The following is a 6,199-nucleotide window of genomic DNA, read 5'->3' as shown; positions in this document are numbered from 1 at the left end:
CATCAGTGTAACACAGACACTGAGAACAGCTCAGCTCTAGGAAGGCTCAGACGAAGGGACTTGACACAGCACCCTGGCGCACACACCCAATAGGACCAGAGCCCCAGATAAATTGGTCTTACTCTATATAAAAGTTTTACACCGTGCAAGTTCATAAAATTCACTCCCTTTATCAATGAAAAAGACACACAGCTGTTGTCGCCCTGAGTTTAAAAATAAACACAAGTGATTTTATTAAGTATAAAAAGTAGGATTTAAGAGGTTGCAAGTGATAATAAAGAAATCAAAGTAAGTTACTAAGCATAATAAAACAGAATGTGCTAACTAAGCCTAATGCACTGAGAAGTTATTATAAATCATGATTTCTCACCCTAGTTCTTATTTCAGGCAAAATTCTTTTTAGGCCAGAGCTTAGGTCTAGTAGCTTCTCTCCAACTCTGTCCTTAGAGTTCTTTTATTTCCAGGTACTTTTCCCCCAGGGCAGGAGGACTTTGTTCCATTCCACCAACTCCTGTGGAAAAGTACAAAATGTATGAATTTCAGCACCAAGTGGCCTGGTCACATGTTTTTGTAGGACCAACCATAATCCAGGGTTTCAGAAAAAACAAGACTATTCACAGATCACTGAGTTGAGCACTGAGCCTTTATGTTCCTTGAGTACTGCTAATGGCTTTCATCAGCACATTTAGAATTATAAACAGATCCACACTTTGTATTTCTAACTTCACATACAAGAACGATACATACATGCAACTAGAATATACACGTTCAAGGGATTACAAGATCTCTAAGGATAGGTTACATACCCCAATTTGCATAAAGCATATTTGAATTATGAATATTAATATTCAAAACTACATTTCCATAAAAATACAGGGGTGCAGCATCACAGCAAAGATCATGGAGATTGAGTTACCTGATTTAGAGCTGTACAGAGGTTTATATAGAAATTGGTCAGTTGCTTGGTACAGGGTTGCTTGCTGGATGAATTCTTTCATTTCAGAGTAGCAATTGTGCTAGGCAGCCCACACTTTAACTCAGGAATCTATATTGTGGCTGGTTCATTAGTATATGTAGGATGGTACTATCTGAAGAGGTGCAAAGCTGTAGCCATTTTTTTATGTTGGCAAGAAATTCTCAGCATACCTTAAGAACTAACATACTGGGTCAGACCAATGGTCCATCTAGCCAAGTATCCTAGCTCCAATAGTGGCCAGTGCAAAAGCTTCAGGAGGAACAGAACAAGGCAGTATGGAATGATCGTCCCTGCTTTCCCCTCCCAGCGTCTGTCAGAAGTTCAAGGCCATCCCCAGCCAGAGGTACGTCCCTGATTATTTTGGCTAATGGCCATTGATGGACCTATCCTCCATGAACTTATCTAGGTCTTTTTTGAATCCAGTTATACTTTTTGGCCATTACAATATCCCATGGGAATAAGTTCCACAGGTTATATGTTGTGTGAAAGTCCTGTTTGTATTAAGTCCGATTCCCATTAATTTAATCAGTTGAGTCCTGGTGTTTGTATTACCTTTTCCACCAACTTTTTCTACACTTTTCATGATTTTATAGATCTCTCTCATACTTTCCCATAGTTCTCTCTCTTCTAAACAGAACAGGACTTATCTTTTTAGTCTCTGCTCACTGTTACCTGGGGGTGTCCATCTTAACTACAACCAGTGTCTCCCAGACTCCCACACTGCCAATCTATGGAAAGAGCTCAAGCTAGGCCTAGATTGTAATATATGATACAAGGTTACCTACATTGTACACCCATTTCCATTTCTGGTTCAAGTCTGCATACTACCACTCAGGAGGATACACAGGGAATGGAAGAAAGAAGAAAATAAGCCATTCTCTGGCTGATCATTGTATCCTGTTTCCCAGCATTCCTGTGGTCCAGCATTTCCAGTCTCATTGGTTCTGTCCAGGATTCTGGAATCATCCTCATGTGCAGTTAGATTCATTCCATGAAACAGTCAGGGTCCATCCCTTGGAGATTTGTGGCTCATGCCTAGGACAAGATAGAGCCACTACTGTAATCTCCTTGTATTGTCTTTTGGTTATCCCAGTGTATCAGGTTAGTGGGCTTGGGAGCTCAAGTCCTTCCCATTCACTGTTAACCACTAAGCCATTTTGTTATTGTTTGTATTTGTGCATGATAATTTTGTTACAAGAATTCTGTTTAAGACCATGTTGGTGTAATAAATCTTGCTGTATTTACTCCCTATCCTGTTAGTTTTAGTCTTAACACTCTAGTGATAGATTTGGGCAGAGGAAAGGCATGCAAATGAGCTCTTCTTCTAAGTGGCCTCATATGTTAAGCTTCTTAAATCTCTCTTGGGCTAACAGGGCAACCAGAACTAGAGCACTCATTCAAGAGGTGGGTGCATCTATATATTGTGGGAGTTTCATTTTCCACAATCACTATGAATGATGTGATATTAAGTATATGATATTATAAGCCTGTATAGTGATTTGTAGACATCAACATAAAACAAATAACTTTTCACATGGAGCTTAAAATATAACATAACAATGACACAACAGGAGAATACAGCTAATACTAAGGGTGCAAGTGACAGGGTGCATTAGTCAAACCTGGTTAGAGTTAACTAACATTCATACCACACCCAAGTGTAGAATGGGGTAATAAAGCAGAGTTGGGGGCCAAAAGCCCAGGTTGCCAGGGCAAACCCTGGATAATATATAAATTCTTACCTGGTAAATACAGAGGGAGAGAGGTATTCAGATCTTGTGTGCATTGATAGATGCAGCCTGAGCAGTAGCCTTTGCCCCTAGCCTCCCATACAAGCTTGGTTGATTCTGTATTGTGTAACAGTTGCTCTTTCCTTTTGTTATAACCTGTGTAGACACGAGTTCAAAAATAAAGCCTTGGAGAAAAGCTCTGCTTGTTAAAAGCCTTTCTGTTGTTGAAGGACCAGCTGATCTAGTCCACAAAGACATAGTGGGGAGACAGACAAAGGGAGAAGATTAAAGCTCCAGGAACATTTTGGGGCTTGTTTATACACTCAGGGTTGTAGATGTTGCAGGTGTCATACGATGTTAATGTGACATTTTGCACAAGCTTCCACAGAATACTATGGGGACGGGTACATTTTAATATCCTGAATAGATTCTGTCACTCTAGTATCTGAGCCTTGTTTCTCAAATTAAATAAGAAAATATGTAAGGAGGAGTGAATACACTGCACCTTCCCACATCACTAATGATAGCCTCCTCTCAGGTAAGGTTTAAAAACCAGGTAACCAACTTTTGAAGGGAAATTGGTCATGATTTTAGAAGACACAGATCCAAATAGGTGCACCATGTTTTAACAGACTCAGATTCACACACACACACATCCCTTACTGTAGGGCTGTGTCTACATTGGCATCCCTTTCCGGAAAAGGGATGCTAATGAGACACTTCGGAATTGCAAATCTGTGGGGGATTTAAATATCCCCCGCGGCATTTGCATTTACATGGCTGCCGCTCTTTTCCGGCTCGGGGTTTTTGCTGGAGAAAAGCGCCAGTGTAGACGCGATTTTCTGGAAAATAAGCCCTTTTCCGGAAGATCCCTTATTCTTTCAAGTAGGAATAAGGGATCTTCTGGAAAAGGGCTTATTTTCCGGAAAATCGCATCTATACTGGCGCTTTTCTCCGGCAAAAACCCCGAGCCGGAAAAAAGCAGCAGCCATGTAAATGCAAATGCCGCAGGGGATATTTAAATCCCCTGTGGATTTGGAATTCCAAAGTGTCTCATTAGCATCCCTTTTCCGGAAAAGGATGTAGACACAGCCTAGAAGTGGAGTTGCGAATCTTATAGCGGCAGGGACCCAGACACTTGAATGTTGCCAGATCTCCAGGACCATTACAAAAAATAACCACTAACAGGGCACTCTGACAGTGTCAGACCTTGAAACAGGTCAGAAAATACTAAGTGTCTACAAGGCATTCCCTCTGATGGAACCTCTCCCAGCTTTGACAGTCCCAGAGAGGACATACTTCACAATCAGTTGGGAGGCATATATGTGTTATTTAGAAAATGCTAAGTCGGGGTCAGCAACTTATGGCTCTCAAGCCAAATATGGCTTGGTACAGAGCTAAATATGGCTCTTTTGTCATTCCCAAAACACATGCAACTTTTTAAATTAAAATGCAAAATTAATTCTGTTTTAAAAATGCATAATTACTCATGTGAAGACGGTCATTTTTGTCTATTTCACCTGTAACCAGAGGTGAAAGTAAGGCAGTGAGCCCCGGTAAGAACCGGCTGTGCTGTGGCAAGAGCTGGCTGGGGCACTCTGATCGTTTAAAGGGCCAGCTGAGGGCATGCTGTAGGAGACATGCCCAGTTCCTGCCCCATCCCATCTGCTGCAGTCTGTCCCTAGCTGCTGTGCTTCCCATGACTGCTGCAACAGCCTGGACACGGTGGCCTGGCATTGGACTCCAGCTGCAGCAACCTGGCCAAAAAGGCCCCAATCAAGGCCCAGCCCCTATCTGACCACAGCATCCTGTCCCCAGTTTACTGCAGAAAGGCTAGCAGCGGACCCTGTAAAGGACCACACTGCCCCGATGTGTTGTTTACTCCCACCACCCTATTTATTATAAACACTCCCGGTGTCGATAATCCCGACACAGTCTTGCGCTTCAGAACGAAAACCCCAGCCTCCCGGCACTTTCCAAGGAGGCACAGTTTTTAAGTCTCACATGCCCAGCTGTGGGGCTTGTTTCACTCCAGAGGACGGAGTAGGGGGGTTCGGGCCCTCCCTCTCTCTGAACCCTGTCCCAGGGCCCTAAGGCAGGGATCACCTATCCCTGCTCAGCGGTTGGGGTATTGCCCCTAAACCAACCCACTCAAGGGGTACACGACTCTGCCCTGGGCCACTTCCTACTCCGTCTCCCTAGGGGTAGGTCCACTCTGGCCCCCCCTGCTCACCGTTCGTCTGCTCAAGCGTCTCTCGGTCTCTCCTCCTCTCCTGGCTGGCGAGATTCCTTTTTAAATCCCCCTCCAGCGGGGCTCCTGGCGTCATTGCCCCTGCGACTCGGAGTCGTTCCCTGGTGACGTCATCTGCCCATGCCCCTGAGCCGCTGGTGACATCATTTGCCCGTGCCTCCCAAGTGTTCCCTGCTGCCGCGTCGTGCTCCCCGTGTCTCTCGGGTCCGGTCCGGGGGGTGTTGCCTGGTCCCGTGTCCCCCCGATGGACCTGCTCATGATTCCACACGCCCCGAGCTTTCCGAGTGCAGGGTGGGAGCTCTCCATCACAGGCCCCCCTCCTGCTGCGGCATGGGTAGGAAGGGAGGCCATGATCCGACTGCAGTGATCCTGACCCAGTCCCTCATCCATCCACTGCTGCCGCTTCATTTAAATCGCCGCTTCCTTTCCCTTTGCCCAATAAACAAATCTACATGGCTCCGTCAACGGAGCCATGTAGTGTAGACGTACCCTAACTGAGGCCTAATCAGCGCAGAGTAGAGCGGAAGAATGACTCCTTGTGTCTTGCTCACAACACACCTGTTAATGCATCCCAGAATCATGTTTGCTTTTTTTGCAACAGCATCACACTGTTGATTCATATTTAGCTTGTGGTCCACTATAACAGCTAGATCCCTTTCTGCCGTTCTCCTTCCTAGACAGTCGCTTCCCATTCTGTATATATGAAACTGATTGTTCCTTCCTAAGTGGAGAACTTTGCATTTATCCTTATTAAACTTCATCCTGTTTACCTCAGACCATTTATCCAATTTGTCCAGATCATTTTGAATTATGACCCGGTCCTCCACAGCAGTTGCAACCCCTCCCAGCTTGGTATCATCTGCAAAATTAATAAGTGTACTCTCTATGCAAATATCTAAATCGTTGATGAAGATATTGAACAGAACCAGTCCCAAAACAGATCTCTGCAGAACCCCAATTATTATACCTTTCCAGCAGGATTGTGAACCATTGATAACTGAGAACGGTTATCCAGCCAGTTATGCACCCACCTTCTAGTAGCCCCAGCTAAGTTGTATTTGCCTAGTTTATTGACAAGAATATCATGCGAGACTGTATCAAATACCTTACTAAAGTCTAGGTATACCACGTCCACCGCTTCTCCCTTATCCACAAGACTTGTTATCCTATCAAAGAAAGCTATCAGATTGGTTTGACATGATTTGTTCTTTACAAATCCATGCTGGCTGTTCCCTATCACCT

At 44.4% G+C, this 6,199-nt stretch overlaps 1 long non-coding RNA gene across 1 annotated transcript; it reads right to left on the bottom strand.

Moving 5' to 3' along the window:
* Positions 1 to 212: 212 nt before the first annotated feature.
* Positions 213 to 5,929, bottom strand: LOC142829699 (uncharacterized). The gene is made up of 3 exons (XR_016349373.1): positions 4,940 to 5,929; positions 2,719 to 2,862; positions 213 to 2,011 (listed from the first exon to the last, which is right to left on the bottom strand). It is a non-coding gene; the product is annotated as an uncharacterized LOC142829699 (long non-coding RNA).
* Positions 5,930 to 6,199: the final 270 nt, after the last annotated feature.

This window comes from Pelodiscus sinensis, chromosome 4 (assembly GCF_052426305.1).
Source record: "Pelodiscus sinensis isolate ZL-2025 chromosome 4, ASM5242630v1, whole genome shotgun sequence".
NCBI classification, from domain to species: Eukaryota; Metazoa; Chordata; order Testudines; family Trionychidae; genus Pelodiscus; species Pelodiscus sinensis.
The sequence above is the reverse complement of the archived record's forward strand: the minus strand, read 5'-3'. Positions and strand labels throughout refer to the sequence as shown.